The sequence below is a fragment of the Scyliorhinus torazame genome, chromosome 5 (assembly GCF_047496885.1).
Source record: "Scyliorhinus torazame isolate Kashiwa2021f chromosome 5, sScyTor2.1, whole genome shotgun sequence".
Taxonomy (NCBI): Eukaryota; Metazoa; Chordata; class Chondrichthyes; order Carcharhiniformes; family Scyliorhinidae; genus Scyliorhinus; species Scyliorhinus torazame.
In genome coordinates, this window is record NC_092711.1 from 155,508,395 (window position 1) to 155,535,088 (window position 26,694).

Below are 26,694 nucleotides of genomic sequence, written 5' to 3' on the forward strand. Positions count from 1 at the left end.
TCCATTTTTATGTTTAATTTTTTTCTTATTGATAAAACTAATCAGTAGCCCCGTGATTCTGATTTTAAAAAGTTAAAGTCTTTTGAGCCAGGGTTCCATTATGGGATTTTCCTGTTCCGTTATAACGTCAACTGGGATCGGAACAGGAGTGAAAATTTCCACTGAAATGGAAACATGGAAAATAGGAGCAGGGGGAGGCCATTCGGCCCATCAAGCATTCTCTCCCATTCTGATCATGGCTGATCATCCAACTCAGTAACCTGTTCCTGCTTTCCCCCCGTGTCCTTTGATCCTTTCAACCCCAAGATCTCTATCTAACTCCTTCCTGAAAACATACAATGCTTTGGCCATAACTGCTTCCTGTGGTAGCAAATTCCACAGACGCACCGCTCTCTGGGTGAAGAACTTTCTCCTGATCTCAGTCCTCAGTGGTTTACTCCGTATCCTCCTGGACACTAAATAGTGTTTTTCCCCAACTACAGACAGATCGAAAATAAATTCAGAAAGAACTGGAAAAACGCAGCAGGTCTGGCAGCATCTGTGGAGAGAGAAACAGTTGACGTTTCACATCCAATGTAACTCTACTTCAGAACTAAAGAGAGGGAGAAATGTGATGGGTTTGATGCTGGTGAGAAAGGGGGAGGGTCAGGTAGAACAAAAGGGAAAGTCAGGGATTGGTTAGAGGGTGGGTGAGATTAAAAGACAAAAATGTCCTGTTACAAAAGGCAAAGGGAGAGGTACTGGGTGCAGTAAAGAAACAAAGCATTGGGGCGGCATGGTGACACAGTGGCTAGCTCTGCTGCCCACGGCGCTGAGGTCCCAGGTTCGATCCCGACCCCGGGTCACTGTCTGTGTGGAGTTTGCACATTCGCCCCATGTCTATGTGGGTTTCAGCTCCACAACCTAAAGTTATGCAGGTAGATGGATTGGCCACGCTAAATTTCCCCTTAATTGGAAAAAAATAATTGGAGACTCTAAAGAAATTTAAAAAAAGAAATATAGCATTGGTCCAGAGTAAGTGTTAATGGCAGAATAAAGGACAGCTCTGTCTGGAAGTAACAAAACATGTAAACAAGATGCAGACTGTCACTCGGTAAAAAAACAAATCAAAATGGAGGAGAGAGTTCAGGGTGTGAAGTTATTGAACTCAGTGTTGAGTCCAGAAGGCTGTAAAGTGCCTCATGGGAAGACGAGGGGCTGTTGGTCCAGCTTGTGTTGGGCTTCTCCGGAACATTGCAGCAGGCCGAGGACAGAAATGTGAGCCTGAGAGCAAAGTGGTGAATTCTAATGGCAGCAAGCGGACGGTCAGGGTCATGCTTGTGGACTGAGCGGAGGTGTTCCACAAAGAGGGCAGGGAACAGTCTGCAGATGAATTAAAGAGAAACAATTTGGGTCCAGAACATTGTGAACATCCTTTTACTCTGGTTGTCTTTGATCCTCAAGTCATTTTCTGATTTTTTTTAACCATGTTATGCTTCATTAATAAACATTTATCATTACAACATTTGATTTTTCATGATTAGATTGATGTCATTCAGGGAAAGTGGGTGAGAGGGGTTGACAGGCTCTTTAACAGAAAGTGAGTCCCTCTGAGGTAATTGGCAAAGGAGCCAGAGGGGGGAATGAGATTTTATTTTATTTATTGACACAGCGAGTTGTTCTGACATGTCTGAAAGCAGATTCAGTTGTATCTTTCCAAATGTTAAATACTTGTAAGGGTTCTGGGGAAAGAGCAGAGTATTTGGAGGAATGGGAGAGTCCTCTCAAAGAGATAGCGGGGACCCGGTGGGCTGAATGGTTTCCTCCCGCAAGCTGTGAATCTGAGCCTCCTGCTTTTGTGCAGGTTAAAAGGGACAGATTTCATTGCAGCCTCTTCCCTGTATATGTATTTACAGAGACAGGTTTCTCTTTAGCTCCGAGTGACCGATATAACAATTGGTTGGAGGCCCATTTCCCAGTCAGTCCTCCAGCACTTTCCTGTCTCTCTATTAGTGAGACGTCCATGGCATTTTCCCAACTGCGCACAGGCCCCGTTATTCTTAGCTAAATTCAGCCTCAGCTCTATTGCCTGGCTGTCATTGACATGAGCAATAGAGACAGAAAGGTGCCCGAGGCTCAAATGGGAAGTCAGAACTTGTGGCTCTAAACCAACACTTAAAACATTTGTCAGTCAAATCCACGTTATTTATATTGGGGTGTTTATTATTAGATTTAGGCACTGGAGACAAAGGGTGGGGGGTTTTAAAGGGTAACTTTCCATTGCTAACTTTGTATTGTCTCGAGTGTCAGCCGTGGCTCAGTGGGCAGCTCTCTCACCTCTGAGTCAGAAGGTTGTGGATTCAAAACCCAGTCCAGGGACTTGAGGACAAAAATCACATCCAACATTCCTCGTCCCAGCACTGAGGGAGTGCTGCACTGTCAGAACAGCCTTCTTTCAAATAAGATGTGAAACTGAGGTCCTGTCTGCCCCTCTCAGGTGGGTGTAAAAGTTCCCACAGCCACTATTTTGAAGAAGAACAGGGGTGTTATCCCCGGTGTCCTGGTCAATATTTATCCCTCAATCAACATCACTAAAAACAGATCATCTGCTCATTATCACATTGCTGTGTGTGGGATCTTGCTGTGTGTAAATTGGCTGCTACTTTTCCTACATTGTAACAGTGACTACACTTCAAAAGTACTTCATTGGCTGTAAAGCACTTTGGGACGTCCTGTGGTTGTGAAAGGTGCTATAGAAATGCAAGTTTTTAAATTGAAGATTTATCATAGATTATCATAGAATTTACAGTGCAGGAGGAGGCCATTCAGCCCATCGAGTCTGCACCGGCGCTTGGAAAGAGCACCCTACCCAAGGTCAACACCTCCACCCTATCCCCATAACCCAGTAACCCCACCCAACACTAAGGGCAATTTTGGACACTAAGGGCAATTTATCATGGCCAATCCACCTAACCTGCACATCTTTGGACTGTGGGAGGAAACCGGAGCACCCGGAGGAAACCCACGCACACACGGGGAGGATGTGCAGACTCCGCACAGACAGTGACCCAAGCCGCAATCGAACCTGGGACCCTGGAGCTGTGAAGCAATTGTGCTATCCACAAGGCTACCGTGCTGCACCAATGTTTTCTGAACTTGTTATTTGGAACTTTATTGATTTCAGCCACCCCCAACTTACCATTTAATAAATTCACTTTGGTTCAGACAAGGCAATTAAGGCAAAGGCAGAATTCTCTTGATGTTAAATTTAAAAAGTTTATTCAAAGAAACTTTCAGACATTGACTTTTACAACTTCATGCGGGTGATCAGTCTGTAGAAGCGAAACCCTCTCTGGCTCCTTTGACAGTAATTTCCTTGGAACTCAGCCTCAAGAATCTTCAGTACTTGGCAGCAAGGAAGACCTTCAGAACCTCTGCTTTTATCCCCAAAGTGACCATTACTTCACGTCAGAGTTGGGCCTGTTGTAACATGTGGGGCAGCACGGTAGCACAAGTGGATAGCACTGTGGCTTCACAGCGCCAGGGTCCCAGGTTCGATTCCCCGCTGGGTCACTGTCTGTGTGGAGTCTGCACGTTCTCCCTGTGTCTGCGTGGGTTTCCTCCGGGTGCTCCGGTTTCCTCCCACAGTCCAAAGTCGTGCAGGTTAGGTGGATTGGCCATGATAAATTGCCCTTCGTGTCCAAAAAAAAGGTTAGGAAGGGTTATTGGGTTACGGGGTTAGGGTGGAAGTGAGGACTTAAGTGGGTCGGTGCAGACTCGATGGGCCGAATGGCCTCCTTCTGCACTGTATGTTCTATGACAATTGGTCAATTTTGTCACTGGATCAATTTATTTGGATCCCCAATTACTGACACCACCTTTCATTATCTCAGACAGGAATACAATAGAACTGTTTCATACGACCCCTTTATCTGATTCTATACAATCCCGTATTCAAACAGTTTCAAATGTTGAGGCTAATCAGAGTTTGAAGGTCTCTCTTGCCAGTACATTTATCCTCATTGCACATTCTTTACAAGCACAGCAATTAAGCTTTTACATTTTTACAGCAAATAAAACTGAGTCTCTCACTGTAACTACTGATTCATTATTGATTATTTAATTGGAACTCAATTAATGCTCATTACTTAATCAGTCATCTGTTACTGACTGGTAGCTAATTAATACAGTAATCTTTAATTAATATATTTGGTTAATACAATATCCACTAGTTGAAAATGACAGTTTTGTGAAAGACAATACCTTTCTTTCTTACTAACCGAGATTGGATTGAACATTGAGTCTTCGACTTGAGCCAGACATTCGCAATATATGATCTTCTGTAGCTTTACAAAATTCTGGAACAATTTGTTACTGGAAACAATTTTGCCTCACTCAGCTTTGGTTTGGAACAGAATGAATTTTTAAAATAAAGGTCCAGTCACGTTTCAGAGTTTAACATGGTTTCCTTAACCTTGTTACTCATAACAGTGTAGATGGACGAGTGATTGATTTTTAAAACAAAATATTATCAATGAGGCATACCCAGAATTTCCGACATTATAATAATATAATCGCTTATTGTCACAATAGGCTTCAATGAAGTTGCTGTGAAAAGCCCCTAGTCGCCACATTCCGGCGCCTATTAGGGGAGGACATTACAACAGTGACTACACTTCAAAAGTACTTCAAAGGCTGTAAAAAGCTTTAGGAGATTGTGTTCATGAAAGTTGGTATAGAAATAGTTACAGAATCCCTTGAGTGCAAAAGGAGGCCATTCAGCCCATTGAGTCGGCACCGACTCTTCCAAAGAGCACTCCACCCATATCCACTCACCAGTAACCCTATAACCTAACTTGCACATCTCTGGACACGGGGGGTGGGGGGGCAATTTATCAGGGCCAATCACCCTAACCCATACATCTTAGGACTGGGAGGCAACCAGAGCACTCGGAGGAAACCCACACAGACACGGGGAGAATGTACAAACCACACACAGACAGTAACCAAGGCCAGAATTGAACATGGGTCCCTGGTGCTGTGAGGCAACAGTGCTAACTACTATACCGCTCAAATAAATGTAATTTATTTTTAGAACTAGTTTCCAAACTTGGATATATCACACTCGGTCCACTCACGAAGATCACTCATAAAGACTGAGACTTGATTTTATGTAACAATCATGTCTTTCACTGCATTTCAAATACCCTGTGAAACTCCAAACACAGTATCTCATGAAGGTATTTGAAATGAAATGAAATGAAAATCGCTTATTGTCACAAGTAGGCTTCAATGAAGTTACTGTGAAAAGCCCCTAGTCGCCACATTCCGGCGCCTGTTTGGGGAGGCTGGTACGGGAATTGAACCGTGCTGCTGGCCTGCCTTGGTCTGCTTTAAAAGCCAGCGATTTAGCCCAGTGTGCTAAACCAGCCCCTTTGCTATTTGATTTAAAACAGAATGACTTCTTGTGATTTGGGATTCACTGCCTGACAATGGTGCAGGAAGTAAATTCTGCTGTAACTTTCAAAAGGGAACTGGACAGATTCTGCAGGAAAATAAACTTGCAGGGTGATGGGACCAATCAGATTGTTCATTCAAAGAACTAGCATGGGAATGGTGGGCTTAATGGCCTCCTGCTTTGCCCTTTGATTCTCGTTTACATTTGAAGAAAATCTTAGACTTGAACCAGAGTTTGGCAGTATTTGGGAAATACCTGAAACCCACTTCCGAGGAGGGGGGTAGAAGCGGAGATGATGAAATGTTTCCAAAAGAAAATGGGATGGGCTTTTGAGGGAAAGAAACCAACAGGGATACGGGGATAGAACAGGGCAATCATTTGATCTACAGAGACCTACAAGTTGTGAATCTTTGGAATTCTCTACCCCAGAGGGCTGTTGGAGCTCAGTCATTGAGTGTGTTTAAAACAGAGACTGACAGATTTCTAAACACCAATAACACAAAGGGATATGGGGATAGTGTGGGGAAAAGACATTGAAGTGGATGATCAGCCATGATCGTATTGAATGGTGGAGCAGGCTCGACGGGCTGAATGGCCAACTCCTGATTCTATGTTCCAATGATACAAAGATGCGAGAAACACCCAGATAAATTAGACAAAAGAACCCTGTAACCACCATAACCCATCTTCATGGCAACATGGCTGCTTTGGGAACTAAATATCTTCCAACGTGCAAACAACTTTTCATTCTGTGCTCCTCGTCAAACTTGGAACCAGGTAATCGCAACGAGGCTCAAAAATAGTCAGCCCACTGGAGGCAGAGGTGTTAGACCGGCCAGTCCAGCAGAAAGAAACCCTCCAATCATCACCATTCACCAGATGTCAGAATGAACAGAATGCAGTTCTGGATGTCAGTGAGAGCAGAAACAATAACAACGGAGCCAACATCTGTAATTTATTGTGAACTTGTTGGGAGTCACAACAGGTGTGATGAATCACATAACCCCTCCCCACATTGAGAGCAGATGAATGGTCTCTTCCCAGAAATAACCCGCTGGTGTCTCCGGATCATTGAATGCTCAGAGCAGGTGAATGGCTTCTTCCAGGTGTGAACTCGCGAGGGTTCCTGGAGGGAGTATCGATATCTGAATCCCTTCTCATTAAATGCAGGTTAATGCCTTCTCCCCTGTATGAACTCGCTGATGTCTCTGCAGGTGGGATAACCGAGTGAATCTCTTCTCACACTGAGAGCAGGTGAACGGCCTCGCCCCAGTGTGAACTCGCTGGTGTATCCGTAGTTCGGATGACTGAGTGAATCTCTTCTCACACTGAGAGCAGGTGAACAGCTTCTCCCCAGTGTGAACTCGCTGGTGTCTCCGCAGGCTCGATGAAGTAGTGAATCCCTTCTCACACTGAGAGCAGGTGAACGGCCTCTTCCCAGTGTGAACTCGCTGGTGTGACTGCAGGGCGGATAACTGAGCGAATCCCTTCTCACACTGAGAGCATATGAATGGCCTCTCCCCAGTGTGAACTCGCTGGTGTGTCCGCAGGTCAGATGATTGACTGAATCCCTTCTCACACTGAGAGCAGGTGAACGGCTTCTCCCCAGTATGTACTAGCTGGTGAATCTGCAGACTCCTTAAAGTAGTGAATCCCTTCTCACACTCAGAGCAGATGAACGGCCTCTCCCCAGTGTGAACCCGCTGGTGTTTCCGCAGGTCGGATGATTGAGTGAATCCCTTCCCACACACATAGCAGATGAACGGCCTCTCCCCGGTGTGAACACGCTGGTGTGTCCGTAGGTGGGATGATTGAGTGAATCCCTTCTCACACTCAGAGCAGATGAACGGCCTTTCCCCAGTGTGAACTCGCTGGTGTTTCTGCAGGGCGGATAACTGAATGAATCCCTTCCCACACACAGAGCAGGTGAACGGCCTCTCCCCAGTGTGACTGCGCCGATGAGCTTCCAGTGCAGATGGAACCCTGAATCCCTTCCCACAGTCCCCACATTTCCACCGTTTCTCCAGGGTGGGGTGTCCTCGTGTCTCTCCAGATTTGACAATCAGTTGAAGCCTCGTCCACACACACAACACGTGTACGGTCTTTCCAGACTGTGAATGGTGTGAATTTTTTTTGGTCTGTGTAACTGGTTCAAACTCTTTCCACGGTCAGTGCTCTGGAACACTCTCACTCAGGTGTGTGTGTCTCGGGGCTTTTCCAGTCACACTGATCTTTTGAAGCGGACAGAAAAGACAAACATTTCTCCTTCTAGATTCTAAGTCCGGTGATATTCAGTTACAAGGAATTGAGAGACTCAGTCAGATTGAGACGTGATGTTTGAGATTTCAGTCTGTAATTCCTTCTCTTCTAATATCCTGTAAAAACAATTTACAAAAGTTACTTTTCTTCTCCTCATTTTGGAGAAGGTATCCTGAGGGTAACGACAGTCTGGCCGTGGGGTTAATCCTCCGGGTCCTCAGTCTTATTGAGGAATGTCCCCTTGGGTCTATTGTGCTCGTGATTCTTTGTATTTTTGTTATTATGGGAGGGTTTATGTGTTGTTAACTTTATCCTACTCTGGTACAGACGGGGCTTTTATCTGTGAAAGGAGCAGTTTGGGGAGACTTTGGTGCCTCTGGTGTAAAGTGAGTTGGAGGAGGGGGTAATGGCGCACGCCCGATTGTGGTGTGAAAATCTGTTCCTGTTCTCTCTGTCGCCTAACTAATGGCGGCAGTCAATCTGCAAATTTTCTCAGGGAATGTACGGGGCATCCATCACCCTATCAGAAGGAAAAAGATCTTCTCCTTTCTTAAGCTTTATTACAGGAAACCCATCTGGATGATGAGGAACACTTTAAATTGAGGCAGGATTGGGTGGGCCACGTTTTTTGCCTCCATTTCGTCTAGTAGCAAGGGTGTGGAAATGCTTATTAATAAAAATATCACTTTTAAGGTTGAAACCTGCACCAAGGACAAAGGAGGTGGATATATGATCATTAGAGGTTCGGTGCATGGAGATGTTGTTTCAATAGTGAATGTTTCTGGAATACCGGATTACTCCCCGGAGTTAATTATAAAGGATTTTGCAGAGTTAGCTTCAATTAACTCGTTTGTGGTTGGTGACTTCAACTGCCACTGAAATCCTCTGGTAGATAAACTCCCGGTACCCCCACGCTGCAAGCTAGGGCGTTGGCCTCGGCTTGTAATTTGATGACTGTAGGAATTTCAGAGTTTTTGTATTCTGGGTATTTAGCGCAGTCAGGGTTAAAAACCTGAGTTAGTGTGTGTCACAGCGGCAGTCAAGTTTCTAAAAGAAATCCTAGTTTGAAAGAAAACTAAGTTTTGGTGCCAGAGGTGCAATTAAAGCATCGTAAAAAACATGGGCTAGTGGAAAGTTGTTTGGATGAAGGGGATTCCCTGTGGAGTTAATTAGATTTCATCTTGGTAAGATGATGTCAGTACTGGGAGGAGCCACGGTTTCAGGCTTTTTGCAGGAAAGCAGTGTTTTAGTTGAGAATTAGTTGAAGATATGAGCACAGGTCAAGCATCTCAGTTCAGTTGAAAAGATATGCCTGGAGCTAGATTAGCAGTTTCTTTCCAAGCAGAAGAGTGGAATTAGAAGGTGAGCTGTAATAAGCTGAAACATCTTCCGATGAAATACAGCCAGAGTTTCTGCATGGTTCTGACAAGATTCAGATCTTTTCTTTAACACAGTGACACAAGATCTCCCTTTCTCAAAGAACATCTCTGAGGGCTAACTGTTTAACGGTGGATTGAGAGCTGAGATGTGTTTTTGTTGTTTGAGTGGGAATAAAGGTAGCAGTTAAGGGTTACTGTATTCACTGTATTGATTAGCATTGTTTAAGGGCTAATTGTCAGCGGTTTTCTGGTGTGATGTTAAACTTATTTTAATATTGTGCCAGTAATAAAGTTTGTTTTCATACAGCATGGCCCTATTTTTCATAAAATCACTCCTGGAGTGAGGTATCCTTTCCTCACAGTCGTACAAAACACAAATAAAATATTGGGGTTTCTGGCCAGTATCCGAGCCACTGTTGGGGTCTTGTCCGGGATCATAACAGTGAGGAGGTGGGTTATGTGGATGTTTAGAGAACTTTGTACCCGAGGAGCAGAGATTTTACCTTCTTTCCAGCCCCACAGCAATGTCAGACTAGAATCGCCGACTTCTTTGTGCCGAGGACGATCCTACACCTGGTGTCCTCTTGCACCACAGGGAGCATCGCAATCGCAGACCTTCCCCCCTTTTGTCTGGAGTTTTTGCTCGAGGGCTCACCCCCAGGTCGAGAATGTGGAGGTTTGGAGCCTCCCCGAGTTCATTTATTATGCACTTTCGGGAAGAGTTTGAGTTCTTCCTTTTGGTTAACTCGAACCCTGGGATTTCCCCCTCCATTTTGTGGGAGACGTGTAAAGTTTATGCTCGGGGCTGATCATTTCTCACACTGCTAATAGAAGGTGCAGGATGCTGGAGAACCAGCGGCGTCTGGAGGTTTGTTTGGTGAAGGTGGAGGAGAATCATATGGAGGGCCCGAGTAAGCTATTGCTGAAGGAGGTTAACGCAGCAAGAGTGGCTTTGGACTCCCTGTTGACTCAGCAGGCCGAGAAAAGTTGAAAGTTTGTGAGGTCGAAGTTTTCGAGTTTGGGAATAAGCCGAGCAAATACTTGCCTGTTTGACAAAGAAAAAAGCCGACTTTCGAGCGAATCCCTCGGAGTGGCTTGGGGGAAGAAAAAGGGTCATGAAGACGGAGGAGATAAACAGGGATTTGGGGAATTCTATGCAGGATTACACAAGTCTCAGCAGTCTGGTGATGTGTTGGTGGGTGTGGAGCATTTTCTCTCTTCCCTGAAGCTTCTGCAGGCCTCAGAAAATCTTAATGCTCCCTTTTCTTGGGAAGAAGTGTCAAAGGCCGTGAAGGAGTTGCAGCCGGGTAAAGACCAGGGACCGGATGGCTGTGGGTGTGAATTTTATCAGGGGGATTGAGGATTTGTTATTGAACCCGTTGGTGGGTATGTATTGTCATTCTTTTGGCTCTGGGATGCTGCCACCGACTCTTTGTGAGACTAATATCTCTTTAATTCTGAAGGCAGACAAGGACCCAGAGGAGTGGGCCTCTTATTGCCAAATCTCTCTTTTGAATGTTGACTTGAAACTGCGATCTTATGTTTTGGTGATAAGGCTGGAGGACATCCTTCCGACAATCGTGCGGGAGGACCAGACTGGGTTTATACGGAGAAGATTTTCCAGTAACAATGTTGGAAGGTTGCTGAATGTGATTCAGGCTTTTCAGAAATATGCACTGGATGGGCTGGTGATCTCCTTCGATGCAGAGAAAGCTTTTGCTTGAGTTGAGTGGAATTATCTGGTGTATCCGCTGTGAGGCTTTGGGTTGGGTGAGGATTATATTGAGTGGATTCAATTGTTACATCACAGACCAGCAGCGGCGGTGCTCACCAATGGTTTAAGGGCATCAAACCTTGAGCTTCAGAGAGGGACTAGACAGGGCTGCCCTCTGTCCCCCTTGCTGTTTGCGTTGCCCACTGAGCCCTTTCCGGAGGATATCAGATCGGATCCTCTGATATCGGGCCTGGAGGGTGGGGTGAGGCAGCACAATATCACTGTGTGTGCAGATGACAGGCTGCTGTTTGTGTTGAACCCCAGTCTTTCAGTCCTGGACATTATTCGAGCAGTGGATAGATTTAGTGGCTTCTCTCGTATCGAGATCAATTTTACTGAGTTCGAGCCCATGCCGGTGGGGAGGGGTTGAGGGGTAAGCCCCCTCCTCTTGCTAACTTCCCCTTCAGATGCCCCACCCTCCAAGCCATTTACAAACCTGGGGATGTCAATGGCACCTCTTTTAGGCAGCTATATGGGGCCAACGTTCCACAGCTGATGGTGACTATTAGGTGGGATCTTGCCCGGTGATCGGCTCTTACGATTTCATGGTGAGGGAGGATTGCCTTCATTAAAATGAATGCGTTGCCCAGACTGTTGTACCCTCTGCAGATGCTGCCTATACTGCTGTCGACCAGAGTCTTTTGGGAAATTAATCAAATCAGGGCAGGACCCACTCAGTTAACGGTAGGAAGTTTGGGAGAGTTACAGAACAAAGAGATCTAGGAGTACAGGTTCATAGCTCCTTGTCGGTGGAGTCGCAGGTGGACAGGATGGTAAAGAAGGCAGTCAGTATGCTCAGTTTTATTGGTTAGAATATTGAATACAGGAGTTGGGATGTCTTATTGAAGTTGGACAAGACATTGGTAAGACCGCACATGAATAGGCTGGGACTTTTCTCCCTGGAGCGAAGGAGGCTCAGGTGTGACCTTCTAGAAGTCTACAAAGTGAGGAACATAGAAAAGGCATATAGTCAGCATCTTTTCCCTAAGGTAGAGGAGTCTAGAACTAGAGGGCATAGGTTTAAGGTTAGAGAAGAGAGATACAAAAGAGAGACCAGAGGAGAAGTTTCTTTACATAGAAATGAATGAAATGAAAATAAATTGAAAATCGCTTGTCACAAGTAGGCTTCAAATGAAGTTACTGCAAAATGCCCCTAGTCACCACATTCCGGCGCCTGTTCGGGGAGGCTGGTAGAGGGTGGTGAACATCTGGAACGGCTGCCAGAGGCAGTGGTAGAGGCGGGTACAATTTTGTCCTTTAACAAGCAGTTAGACAGTTACATGGGCAGGCTTGGTATAGAGGGATATGGGCCAAATGCTGGCAAGTGGGACTAACTTTGTGATAGAAACTGGGCGGCATGGACAAGCTGGGCCGAAGGGCCTGTTTACAAGCTGTAAACATCTGTGACCCTATCTGGAACAAAAATAAACCTTGCCTCAAGTTTGTTAAGCTCCAATCACCAGGAGCGAAGGGAGGAGATGGTCTCCCGAAAATCAGGCTTCATCAATTGGCCTCTCGTCTTATGTTCATAAGGGATTGGATGAGGATGGAGCCAACTTTCACCTGGCTCAATACAGAAGCAGACCAGTCAGTTCTCCCTCTATCCAAAACTGGCATAGGCTGATTATGGAATGCATCTCCATGCAATTTTTAATGTCTGTAATTCATTCCGCGTCTGATGCATTGGGTGAAGTATGGGATTCCTATCTCAAATAAATAGGCTCCAATTTGACTGACTTGCTCCTCCTGGGCTTTCCATGAGTGAATTCAATTTAACTTAGTGCACAGTGGTTAGTACTACTACCTCAGTGCCAGGGACCCAGGTTCAATTCCATCCTTGGGTGGCTGTCTGTGTGGAGTTTGTATATTCTCCTTCTGTCTTTGTGTCTTTCCTCCGGGTGCTCCAGTTTCCTCCCACTGTCCAAAATGTGCAGTGAAAGTGGATTAGTCACGCTAATTTGCCCCTTTGTGTCCAAGGTGTGTAGGGTAGGTGGGTTGACCATGATCAATGCACCGGGTTACGAGGATTGGATGGGGAGTGGGCCTCAGTGAAATGCTCTTTCTGAGGCTCAGTGCAGATGTGAACGGGCGAATAGCCTTCTGCACTACAGGAGTTCTATGTCATCTATGTTGTGTTATTCATTTTAATTTGATTACGCTGTTAGTCCGTTTGTGATATTTTGGGGTTTACAAATTGAATTGTTATAATCTTACCCTCTTTCCCCACTCACTACTTTAACCTGTTAACTGGTTCTTCAGTTGATCTGGCATTTCATCTCGAGGCTCTGGTCCCTCAAATATCCTGTTCCAAATGAATTCTGCAATGTGTTGCTTGGATTTATGTTGGCAATATCTCTTGTTCCGTTCTGTGCCCATTTGCCACGATTTTTTTTGTTATTCTGTTGCATTCAGTGTTTAAAAATGATTTAAAACATAACAATTTATTAAAAATCTGTCCAACTCATCCATGAATATATTCAATGACCCCCACACCCCACTGGTCCCTGTGGAAGAGAAATCCAGAGACTAATAACCCTCCAAGGGAAGAGATGACTGGATTGTACTTTATTACAGAACCATAAATAATATATCTAATGTGAACCATATAACAGCACGAGACATGTCTCTGGTATTAATTTACTGTCCCCTTAAATGTCAGCCATCGCCTGGACAAACCAGCCCTTTAATTGTGAACATTGGGAAAGAGACCATCCTTTTAGCCAGACAAATAAATGTGTCAAGCTGAGGGAGCAAAGGATGTCAATGTCTTTAAGAGAGAGAGAGAGAGACCTGGGCCAAGCTTTGCAGAGTCTGCACCCTCCCTGGATTCACTTCCTTTCCCTTCAGTTGCTGCAAGTCACCAATTGAAGGTGAGAATGAGAAAAGAAATGGAAAGGGGGAGAAAAGAAAGTGTTTTACTCACAGATGTTGGAGACAGGAAGAAGTTTTCAGTCTGTGTGAGGCCCCAGTTTTGCTCATTGTCCAGCTTCCACGTTCGAACAACGGGGGAGCTGATTGGATGGTGGAAGAGAGACCTTCCGGTTCACCAACTCTTCCCATTGGTCAACATTCCAAGTGAGTTTTAAAAAAGATATTTTTTTATTCTCCTCTTTTCTCCCAGATTTACACCCAACAATAATCAGTAACAAATATGTCAATCCCCATATTAATAACAATGATCCCATCCTCCCACCAAACCCCAAACATTAGCCCGCATGTTCACATAAACAAATGACAAAAAGGAATCAGGAATCACCCATAGTCGCCATTAACACACACCACCCCCCTCCCCCAACCCTCCCACCCATCCCCCCCAACTAATGTTCGATGTTATCCAGTTCTTGAAAGTGCATAATGAATAATGCTCATGAATTATAGAACCCCTCCATCCTTCCCCTCAGTTCAAACTTAACCTTCTCAAGAGTCAAGAATTCCAACAGGTCCCCCCGCCACACCAGGGTACAGGGTGGAGAGGCTTCTCTTCAACCCATCAGGATTTGCCTTCGGGCGATCAACGAGGCGAGGGCTACAACATCTGCCTCCGCACCCGTTTCCAACATTGGCTGGTCGGACACCCGAATATGGTTGGAGTTCTGTAAACATCTTCCATGACCAAAAGGGGGAAGTGTTGGAGGGCATTTTGTGATACTGGACTATGATATAAATTATAGGTGGCACTGTAACTACATCTGTGCTCCCATATTACTTTTAAATAGTTCTGATGAAACAAAAGGTACTCATTGGCTTAGATGCATGTTTAGAAGAGGCAATTTGTAGAAATAGATAGTGTATACACAATGCTGTTAACATCAGAAAAGACACAAAATGACTGTTAGCTATTTTGTGATATAAAATGGCTGAACAAGCCACATCCCCTGTAAACTGTCTCATGAGACCCAAGCGTGGGTATGTATAGGGAGTGTCCCAACAGCCGCTGATAACAGCTTCACAGAACAAGACTTGCAATGTATCCTTGATAAGCTCAGGGTCTAAGGCTGTAGACAGGGCACATTAGTTAGTTTTGAATGACTTCTGTATGAAGTTAGGGGTGGGTAAGACAACACCCACTTTAACCATATATGTGATAATTGGGTATGCCAGGAAAATTGATTGACTGCATGTAAAAAGTGTGACTTGAATATAGTTGATTGATTGTATGTAAATGAGAAAACAACTAATTCCGCCCATTGAATCTGTATATTAACCCGTGTGAGCTTTAGCTCAAGTGAGAGAAGGTGCTGTCACAGGCTGTGGAGTCTGAGACCTTCCCACCCAGAATTCTGACATAATAAACTGCTTTTTTTACTTATTCTCAGGCCATCGTGTGAATATTTTCACCCCTAACATTGTCATTCTTTTATTTAATGATGTGATATTCCCAATGAGAGAGTGACCTCGAGGAATTGAGCTGAGTTCTAACTGTACCATCAAGCAACATTGCATAATATTATGTATTAAAACCCCATTCCTGTTTGTTTCAGTCTGGTCAATGAACTTAAACTATGACGATGGAGCAATATAGGAAATGATAGAGGCAATGGTTCAATAACAGTCCTGCTGATATTGTCTCTTTAAACATTTCAAGTTCTTTTTTAAATACATTTAGAGTTTCCAATTATTTTTTCCACCTCCCCAGCACGCTGGCTTAATCTGTCACAGCTGGAGGTCTGAGTCAGCCCGCCATCGGCGGCGAGACTTTCCCCCCTCACCGCTCCCGCTGTCCGATCTCCCGTGTCTCGCGTTCAGGGAGCGAGCAGCCAGCTTCCGTCCTCCTCCATCTCCCTCGGCACCACCAGCAGCAGCTCACAGGGATCCTGGGCGATCTGATCCTGCAGGAACTTCCTCAGTTCCTCCTCATTCCCGATTGGAACCGGGGCCTTTAGTTTGGAGTCCAGGTTGTAGTAGGCCCGTTGATTTGCCTGACTGCCACCCAGTGCTTGCGCTGGATGGGGAGCGAGACAAAGCCCAGCGTCATGTTGGAGGGAATGTTGAGGATGAAGCCATGGACCTGGCTCAGCACCAAGCTGCTGAGCGACTTGCGTTTATCCCACCAAATCACAGCGAGACCTTGAGTTAGCAAGGCGGCCATGAGGACGTTGACATCATAGTTCCCGGTTCCTAACAAACTGCGATGTGGATTCACCAGAGAGTCGGGAGCCAGCCGGCCGCTCAGCCCGTCCAGCTGCTGCTGGGTGAAGAGTGGCTGCTGCAGGAGGTTGTTGAGGGCGTGGAGGGCGCAGAGCTCCAGGTGCTGCCGCTCGTGGTACAGCGGAGGGGGGGGCTCCGACATCCCCACACCCGGGGGGGGGCTCCGACATCCCCACACCCGGCGGGGGGGGGTCTCCGACATCCCCACACCCGGGGGGGGGGGGGGGCTCTGACATCCCCACACCCGGGGAGAGAGGGCAGGCTGCTGGGTGAGTCACCACCAACTCCGAGGATGCGCCATTCCAACCCAGGCCCGGACGGAGAGCCCTTTTTGCATCTTTTAACGACTTATTGTTTTTCTTTCTTCAATCTAAAAACAAAAAATTTCTTCCAAAAAAAGTTTTTAAAAATATTCCTCAAAACGTCCCCTGGGGCCGGACTTCCGACTTCTTAAAAAAAAAACACTCTTGGCGGGAGCCACCCGGTGTGGAACATCTCCACTACATTGCGCCCTGGCTTCGGGCCTGCCGCCTCATCCTCAGTTTGGCTCCGCCCCCGTTGCTCCAAATGCATGCGTCCCGGGCCCGATACCCCAGCTCCGGCCGCCAGACACTCGCGTGGGGTTCCTCGCCGGTTCTGAAACCGGCCCGGCTGGACGCCCGGGACAGCCCCAAAGGCTGCCGGAAATCGTGGGGGGGCGGGGGGGGGGGAAGCAAAAAAAACGCGAAACCCCCGAAAGCGGCGTAGACAGTGGCCACCGGCGGGAGCTCCTCTAGGACCAAGACTTGGACTCTTTCCACAGTCAGTCCCCTGGAACACTCTCACTCGGGTGTGTGTGTCTCGGTGCTTTTCCAGTCACACTGATGTTTAAAATCTTTTGATGCCGACAGATCGGGCAAACGTTTCTCCTTCGAGGTTCAAAGTCCGATGATACTCAGATCCCAAGGAGTGACTCTGTAAGACCGAGACGTGACAATTGAGATTTCTGTCTGTAATTCCTCCTCTTGTAATATCTGTAAAAGGAGTTTACAAAAGTCAATACTTAGTACAGGATAGAAATTCAGAACAGAGAATTCTAGTTTCTATGGAACATTCCTTCCTCTCATTCCCCATTACCTCAACTCCAATATCTATTCCCCAGACCTAGTCTCCAGGGAGCGGACTCAGAGATATGGAGTTTCGGAGCTGTGAGTACAGAAACCTTATCTCGAGGATTTGCAGCCGAGTCTCCAGGGAGCGGGCCCCGAGGGACAGGGTATCGGAGCTGTGGCTGTAGGAAGGATGAGCTAGCTGACCATTGCACCCTGGTACAGGAGGCCATCCAAGTGGGGAGACAAAGTGGTAGTTGTCAGGAATTCTATAATTAGGGGAACTGATAACATCCTTTGTAGGCAGGACCACATGGTATGTTGCCTGCCCGGTGCCAGTGTGAAGGGCATTTCTAACCGGCTTGAGAGGATATTGGAGAGGGAGGGGGAGGACCCAGTTGTTGGGCTCCACGTTGGGACAAACAACATCAGCAAGAGTAGGAAAGAGGACCTGTTTGGGGAAAATCAGGAACTAGGAACAAAATTAAAGTACAGGTCCTCAAAGGATATAATCTCTGGATTATTACACGAGCCACATGCAAATTTGGCACAGGGATGAGAAAATTAGGGAAGTAAACACGAGGCTAAAGGAGTGGTGCGGGAAAGAGGGGTTCCATTTCACGGGGCACTGGCATCAGTATTGGGATAGGAGGAATCTGTACCATTGGGACGGTCTCCACCTGAGCCGATCTGGGACCAGTGTCCTCGTGGAAAGGATAAATAGAGAGGTCAGAAGGACTTTAAACTAATAAGTGGAGGGGGAGGTCTCAGGGGAACTCAACACAGTCCAAAAACAAGTAGTAGGATGGTCTGGACTGGACAAATACGCCGGTTATAAAGTTTACAGGAGGGACAGAGAATACGGCAGAGGGGGTGGAGTAGCCTTACTGATTAGAAATACTATCACCTCAATGGTGAGGATTGGATTTGTTAATTGTCACGTGTATCGAGATCCAGTGAAAAGTATTGTTCTGTGTACAGTTCAGATAGATCATGCCATACATGAGAATACATAGGGCAAACATAAATACACAAGGCGCCTTCTCCTCCTCCAAAATAGCCCCATAAACCACCAATACTATCCCTTCCCCAGTCCACCTGTCGTCAGCACCTCCTCCAGCAATGTGGAAGCTGGCTCTACTGGGAAGCTCTGTATCTCCTTTCTGGCAAAGTCTCGAACCTGCATATATCTAAATATTTCCCCCTGCTCCAGCCCATACTTCGCTCCCAGCTCCTTCAATCCTGCAAAACGACCCCCAAGAAATAAATCTTTCAGTGTCCTAATTCCTTTCCAATCCCATCTCTGAAAATTTCCAATCCCACTTCCCTGGCTCAAATCTATGGTTATCCTCTCCTTTTTTAAGGAGAAAGTCGACATAGCTTTATTACAGGAAACTCATCCGGATGATAAGGAACACTTTACATTGAGGCGGAATTGGGTGGGGCAGGATTTTTCATCAAGTAGCAGGGATGTGGCAATCCTTATTAATCAAAATACCCCTTTGAAGGTTGAAACCTGCACCAAGTACAAAGGAGGTAGATATGTGATCATTAGAGGTTCGGTGCATGGAGATGTTGCTTCAATAATGAATGTTTATGGATCCCTGAATTACTCCCTGGAGTTCATTACTAAGGCCATTGTGCATTTTGCAGAGTTAGCTTCAACTAACTCTTTTGTGATTGGTGACTTCAACTGCCCCTTAAATCCGCTGGTAGATAAGCTCCCGGTTACCAGCCTCCTCCTCCCCCCCCCCCCCCCTCCACCCCCCCCCCCTCCACCCCCCCCTCCACCCCCCCCCTCACCCCCCCCCTCCACCCCCACCCCCCCCCTCCACCCCCACCCCCCCCCTCCACCCCACCCCCTCCACCCCCACCCCCCCCCTCCACCCCCACCCCCTCCACCCCCACCCCCCCCCCTCCACCCCCACCCCCCCCCTCCACCCCCACCCCCCCCCTCCACCCCCACCCCCCCCTCCACCCCCACCCCCCCCCTCCACCCCCACCCCCCCCTCCACCCCCACCCCGCAAGCTAGGGCGTCGGCCTTTACTTGTGAGGAGGTGGGTTATGTAGATGTTTGGAGAACCTTGCACCTGAGGGGAGGAGATTTTACCTTCTTTCCAGCCCTAATCAATGTCACACTAGAATCAACAACATTTTTATGTCAAGGATGATCCTACACCTGGTGTCCTCTTGCACCGTCGTGACCATCGGTTGTGGACCATCCCCCTGTTTCTCTGGAATTCTACTCGAGGGTTCACCCCCAGGTCGAGAATGTGGAGGGTTGCTGCCTTTCTGATAAGAGATACTTCATTTACTAAGCATTTTAATAACGAGTTGGAGTTCTTCCTTTGGGTTAATCCGACCCCTAGTATTCCCCCCTCCATTTTATGGGAGACATGTAAAGTTTATGCTCGGATGCTGAAGAACCAGCAACGTCTGGGGTTTGTTTCACGAAGGCCGAGCAGAATTATAAGGAGATCTCGAATAAGCTATTGCTGGAGGAGGTTAATGCGGCAAAAGTGGCTTTGGACTCCCTATTGATGCAGCAGGTCGAGAAAGGTTTGCGAGGCAGACATTGTACGAGTTTGAATAAACCGAGCAAATACTTGACCTGTTTGACAAAGAAAAAGGCCGACATTGGAACAATTCGCTCTGTGCGACTTGGAGGAGAGAAAAGGGTTTTGAGGACAGAGGAGATAAACAGGGATTTGGGGAATTCTATGCAGGATTATAAAGTCTCTGAAGTCTGGTGAAGTGTTGCTGGATATGGAGCATTTATTCTTTTCCCTGAAGCTTACGGAGGCCTCAGAAAGCCAGTGTGAGCCTCTTAATGCTCCCCTTTCTAGGGAAGAGGTCTCAAAGGCCATGAAGGAGCTGCAGCTGGGTAAAGCACCAGGAGCGGATGGCTGTGGGTGTGAGTTTTATAGGGGGCTTGAGGATTTGTTGTTGGACCCATTGATGGGTATGTATTGTCACTCTTTTGACTCAGGGATGCTGCCATCGACTCTTCGAGAGGCTACTATCTCTGATTCTGAAGGACCCAGAGCAGTGTGCGTCTTATTGGCCAATATCTCTTTTGAATTTTGACGTCAAATTACGATCTAATGTTTTGGCGAGAAGGTTGGAGGACATCCTTCCAACAATCATGCGGGGCGGTGTTTATAAGGGGGAAGACTTTCCAGTTGGTTGCTGAATGTGATTCAGGCTTTTCCGAAATACACAGTGGATGGGCTGGTGATCTCCTTCGATGCAGAGAAAGCTTTTGCTCGAGTCGATTATCTGGTGCATACGGTTCAAGGCTTCAAATTGGGTGAGGATTGTATCGAGTGGATTCAATTGTTAGATTAAAGGTAAAGTCGCCAAGGTCCCAGATGACCATAGGCTGCTTTCCCCTTTTAAGGGGTAGAGCTGACTGGTGGTGATTTAACCTGAGGGTCAACACACCTCAGGCAAGAGACAAGGTTGAGAAGGTGGTGCCTTCATGAATAACCTCAGCCGGGAATTGAAGCCTCGCTCTGCATCACAAACCAGCTGTCCAAACAACTGAGCTGAACCGGCCCCTGTGATATTACAGGCTGGTCAGGGGCAGGGCTCATGGATGGTTTATAGTTGTCGTATTTGAGCTTCAGAGAGGGTCTCGACAAATAAATGAGTCAAGCTGAGGGAGCAAAGGATGTCAATGTCTTTAAGAGAGAGAGGGACCTGGACCAAGCTTTCCAGAGTCTGTACCCTCCCTGGATTCTCTTCCATTCCCTTCAGTTGCTGCAAGTGACCAATTGAAGGTGAGAATGAGAAAAGAAATGGAAAGGGAGAGAAAAGAACGTGTTTTACTCACAGATGTTGGAGACAGGAGGACGTTTCAGTCTGTGTGAAGCTCAATAACCACTCACACAAATCCCGCGCTGATTGGCTGGAGGACCAGAGTACTTCCGGTCATCCAACCCTTCCCATTGGTCAACGCCTCAGCAGGAAGCTCAGGGTTGAGCATGCGCAATCTCTCCTCTTCCGCGGACATGCTCAGTCCCGGGCGGGGGGGAGGGGAAATCACAAAGAGGATTCTTGTTCTGGCCGCAGCTGGTTGCCTGGAAACCTTGTCTCGAGGAGGGGGGGGAACAATGAGTGGGGCGGAGGAAGGTTGTTGACCAATGGGAAGAGTTGGTGAACCGGAAGGACTCTCTTCCACCATCCAGTGAGCAAAACTGGGGCCTCACACAGCTGAAAACTTCCTCTTCTCTCCAACATCTGTGAGTAAAACACTTTATTTTCTCCCCCTTTCCATTTATTTTCTCATTCTCACCTTCAATTGGTCACTTGCAGCAACTGAAGGGAAAGGAAGTGAATCCAGGGAGGGTGCAGACTCTGCAAAGCTTGGCCCAGGTCTCTCTCTCTCTCTCTCTCTCTCAAAGACATTGACATCCTTTGCTCCCTCAGCTTGACACATTTATTTGCCTGGCTAAAAGGATGGTCTCTTTCCCAATGTTCACAATTAAAGGGCTGGTTTCTCCAGGTGATGGCTGACATTTAAGGGGACAGTAAATTAATATCAGACTGAGATATGTCTCGTGTTGTTATATGGTACAGATTAGATATATTATTTATGGTTCTGTAAGAAAGTAAATCCAGTCATCTCTTCCCTTGGAGGGTTATTAGCCTCTATTTCTCTTCCACAGGGACCAGTGGGGTGTGGGGGGTCATTGAATATATTCACGGATGAGTTGGACAGATTTTTAATAAATTGTTACGTTTTAAATAATTTTCAAACAATGAATGCAACAGAGTAACAGAAAAAATGCTGCAAAATGGGCACAGAACGGAACAAGAGATATTGCCAACATAAATCCAAGCAACACATTGCAGAATTAATTTGGAACAGGATATTTGAGGGACCAGAGCCTCGAGATGAAATGCCAGATCAATTGAAGAACCAGTTAACGGGTTAGAGTAGTGAGTGGGGAAAGAGGGTAAGATTATATAACAATTCAGTTTGTAAACCCAAAAATATCACCAACAGACAAACAGCATAATAAAATTAAAATGAATAACACAACATAGATGACATAGAACTCCTGTAGTGCAGAAGGCTATTCGCCCCTTTGCATCTGTACTGAGCCTCAGAAAGAGCATTTCACTGAAGCCCACTCCCCATCCAATCCTCTTAACCCGGTGCATTGAACATGGTCAACTCACCTAACATACACATCTTGGATACTAAGGGGCAAATTAGCATGACCAATCCACTTTTGCTGCACATCTTTGGACAGTGGGAGGAAACTAGAGCACCCGGAGTAAACACACAAAGACACAAGGAGAATACACAAACTCCATACAGACAGCTACCCAAGGCTGGATTTGAACCTGGGTCCCTGGCGCTGAGGTAGCAGTACTAACGACTGTGCCCTACTCCCGGCCTAAGTTAAATTGAATTCACTCATGGGAAGTCCAGGAGGAGCAAGTCAGTCAAATTGGAGCCTAGATATTTGAGATAGGAGTCCCATACTTTATCCAATGCATCAGACTCAGAATGAATTACAGACATTAAAAATTGCATGGAGATGCATTCCATAATCAGCCTATGCCAGTTTTAGATCGAGGGAGAACTGACTGGTCTGCTTCTGTATTGAGCCAGATGAATGTTGGTTCCACCCTAACCCAATCCCTTAAAAACCTAAGACGAGAGGCCAATTGATGAAGCTTGATTTTCAGGAGACCATACCCTCCCTGAGCTCCTGGTGATTGGAGCTCAACAAACTTGAGGCGCGATTTCTTTTTGTTCCAGGTAGAGTCATAGATATTTACAGCATGGAAACAGGCCTTTCGGCCCCGCCTGTCCATGCCGCCCAGTTTCTATCACTAAACTAGTCCCACTTGCCAGCATTTGGCCCATATCCCTCTATACCAAGCCTGCCCATGTAACTGTCTAACTGCTTGTTAAAGGACAAAATTGTACCCGCCTCTACCACTGACTCTGGCAGCCCATTCAAGATGTTCACCACCCTCTGTGTGAAGAAACTTCTCCTCTGGTCTCTTTTGTATCTCTCTTCTCTCATCTTAAACCCATGCCCTCTAGTTCTAGACTCCTCTACATTAGGGAAAAGATGTTGACTATATACCTTATTTATGTCCCAGCCTATCCATGTGCGGTCTTACCAATGTCTTGTCCAACTTCAATAAGACATCCCAACTCCTGTATTCAATATTCTAACCAATAAAACTGAGCATACTGAATGCCTTCTTCACCATCCTGTCCACCTGCGACTCCACCTACAAGGAGCTATGAACCTGTACTCCTGGATATCTTTGTTCTGTGACTCTCCCCAACTCCCTACCATTAACTGAGTAGGTGCTGCCCTGATTTGTTTAATTCCCCTAACGACTCTGGTCGACAGCAGTATAGGCAGCATCTGCAGAGGGTACAACAGTCTGGGCAACACATTCATTTTAATGAAGGCGATCCTCGCCATGAAATCGGAAGAGCCGACCACCGGGCAAGGTCCCACCTAATAGTCACCATCAGCTGTGGAAAGTTGGCCCCACATAGCTGTCTGAAAGAGGGGGGGGCCATTGACATTCCCTGGATTTTAAATGTCGTGGGGGGGCATCTGAGGGGAAGATAGCCAGAGGAGGGAGCTGACCCCTCAACCCCTCCCACCGGCATGGGCTCAGACTCAGTAAAATTGATCTCGATACGAGAGAAGTCACTAAATCTATCCACTACTTCAATAATGTCTGGGACTGAAACACTGGGTTCAACACAAACAGCAGCCCGTCATCTGCACACAGAATGATATTGTTCTGCCTCACTCCACCCCTCAGAGGATCTGATCTAATATCCTCCGGCAAGGGCTCAATGGCCAACGCAAACAGCAAGGGGGACAGAGGGCAGCCCAGTCTAGTCCCTCTCTGAAGCTCAAAATTCAACATCTTATACCATTGGTAAGCACCGCCGCTGCCGGTCTGTGATGTAACAATTGAATCCACTCAATATAATCCTCACCCAACCTGAAGCCTCGCAGCGGATACACCAGATAATTCCACTCAACTCAAGCAAAAACTTTCTCTGCATTGAAGGAGATCACCAGCCCATCCAATGCATATTTATGAAAAGCCTGAATCACATTCAGCAACCTTCCAACATTGTTACTGGAAAATCTTCCCCTTATAAACCCAGTCTGGTCCTCCCGCACGATTGTCGGAAGGATGTCCTCCAGCCTTATCGCCAAAACTTAAGATCGCAGTTTCAAGTCCACATTCAAAAGAGAGATTGGCCAATAAGAGGCCCACTCCTCTGAGTCCTTGCCCACCTTCAGAATCCAAGAGATATTCACCTCACAAAGAGTCGGTGGCAGCATCCCCGAGTCAAAAGAGTAACAACACATATCTACCAATGGGTCCAACACAAATCCTCAGACCACTGATAAAAGTCACACCCACAGCCATCATCGGTCCCGGGGCTTTACCCGGCTGCATCTCCTTCTTGGCCTTTGATACCTGTTCCCTAGAAATAATATAATAATCTTTTATTGTCACAAGTAGGCTTGCATTAACACTGCAATTAAAAGCCCCAAGTCGCCACATTCAGGCGCCTGTTTGGGTCACAGAGGGAGAATTCAGAATTCTCAGCCGGGACAGGAATTGAACCCGCGCTGCTGGCCTTGTTCTGCATTACAAACCAGCTGTCTCATGAAGATTTTCTGAGGCCTCCAGAAGCTTCAGGGAAGAGAAAGAATGTTCCACACCCACCAACACATCACCAGACTGCTCAGACTTGTATAATCCTGCATGGAATTCCTCAAATCCCTGTTTGTCGCCTCCGTCTTCATGACCCTTTTCCATCCCCCAAGCCACACAGAGGGATTCGCTCTAAAGTCGGCCTTTTTCTTTGTCAAACAGGCAAGTATTTGCTCGGCTTATTCCCAAACTCGAAAACTTCGACCTCACAAACGTTCAACTTTTCTCGGCCTGCTGAGTAAACAGGGAGCCCAAAGCCACTCTTGCTGCGTTAACCTCCTTCAGCAATAGCTTACTAGGAAGCTTCTTATAATTCTCTTCATCTTCGCCAAACAAACCTCCAGACGCCGCTGGTTCTCCAGCATCCTGCACCTTTTATTAGCAGTGTAAGAAATGACCAGCCCTGAGCATAAACTTTACACGTATCCCACAAAATGGAGCGGGGAAATCCCAGGGGTCGAGTTAACCAAAAGGAGGAACTCAAACTCTTCCCGAAAGTGCAGAAAAATGAACTCGGGGAGGCTCTAAACCTCCACATTCTTGACCTGGGGGTGAGCCCTTGAGCAGAAACTCCAGACAAACGGGGGAAGGTCTGCGATTACGATGCTCCCTGTGGTGCAAGTGGACACAAGGTGTAGGATCGTCCTCGGCACAAAAAGGTTGTTGATTCTAGTCTGACATTGCTGTGGGGCTGGAAAGAAGGTAAAATCTCTGCTCCTCGGGTACGAAGTTCGCTAAACATCCACATAACCCACCTCCTCACTGTTATGACCCCAGACTAGACCCCAACAGTGGCTCGGATACTGGACACAAACCCCAATATTTTATTTGTGTTTTGTAAGATTGTGAGGAAAGGATACCTCACTCCAGGAGTGATTTCACAAAAAATAGGGCTGTGCTATATGAAAACAAACTTTATTACTGGCACAATATTAAAATAAGTTTAAGATCCCACCAGAAAACAGCTGACAATTAGCCCTTAAACAATGCTAATCAATACAGTGAATACAGTAACCCTTAACTGCTACCTTTATTCCCACTCAAACAACAAAAACACCATCTCAGCTCTCAATCCACCGTTAAACACAGTTAGCCCTCAGCAATACATGCTTTACACAGATGTTCTTTGAAAAAGAGAGATCTTGTGCCACCACTTTAAAGACAAGATCTGAATTCTGTCAGAACCATGAAGAAACCTGGGAAGCTGTTTCAGCTTGTTTTAGCTCGCCTTCGAATGACACTCTTCTGAACTGCTTGGAAAGAACCTGCCAATCTAGCTGCAAACATATATTTCAACTGAGCTTAGATGCTTGACCTCTGCTCACATCTTGAACTAATTCTCAACTAAAACACTGCTTTGCTGCAAAAAGCCTGAAACAGTGGCTCCTCCCAGTACTGACACCATCTTACCAAGCTGAAATCGAATTAACTCCACAGGGAATCCCCTTCATCCAAACAACATTCCATTAGCCCACACTTTTTACGATGCTTTAATTACACCTCTGGCTGCAAAACTTGGTTGTCCTTCAAAAAGAATAAAGTTAGAGTACCCAATTCTTTTTTTTCCAATTAAGGGGCAACGTAGCGTGGCCAATTCACCGACCCTGCACATTGTTTTATATTGTGGGGTGAGACCCATGCAGACACAGGGAGAATGTGCAGACTCCACATGGACAGTGACCCGGGGCCAGGATCGAACCCAGGTCCTCGGCACTGAGGGGCAGCAGTGCTAATCACCGCCACCATGCTGCCCCCGGTAATGAATTCAAAGACAATGTGGTGAAGCTTTGGAATTCTCTACCCCAGAGGACTGTGGAGCCTCAGTCATCAAGTATTTTTAGACCGAGAGGGATAGGTTTCTCGATATTGAAGATATTGAG

The 26,694-nt window shown here is 46.5% G+C and overlaps 1 protein-coding gene and 1 pseudogene across 1 annotated transcript in view; one reads left to right on the forward strand and one right to left on the reverse strand.

The window, feature by feature from the left end:
* LOC140417986 (uncharacterized) overlaps positions 1-26,694 on the forward strand; it is a 61,265-nt gene that overhangs the window by 6,440 nt on the left and 28,131 nt on the right. The gene's annotated exons all lie outside the window — the stretch shown is intronic.
* On the reverse strand, positions 15,435-16,184 carry LOC140420189 (josephin-2 pseudogene; annotated as a pseudogene).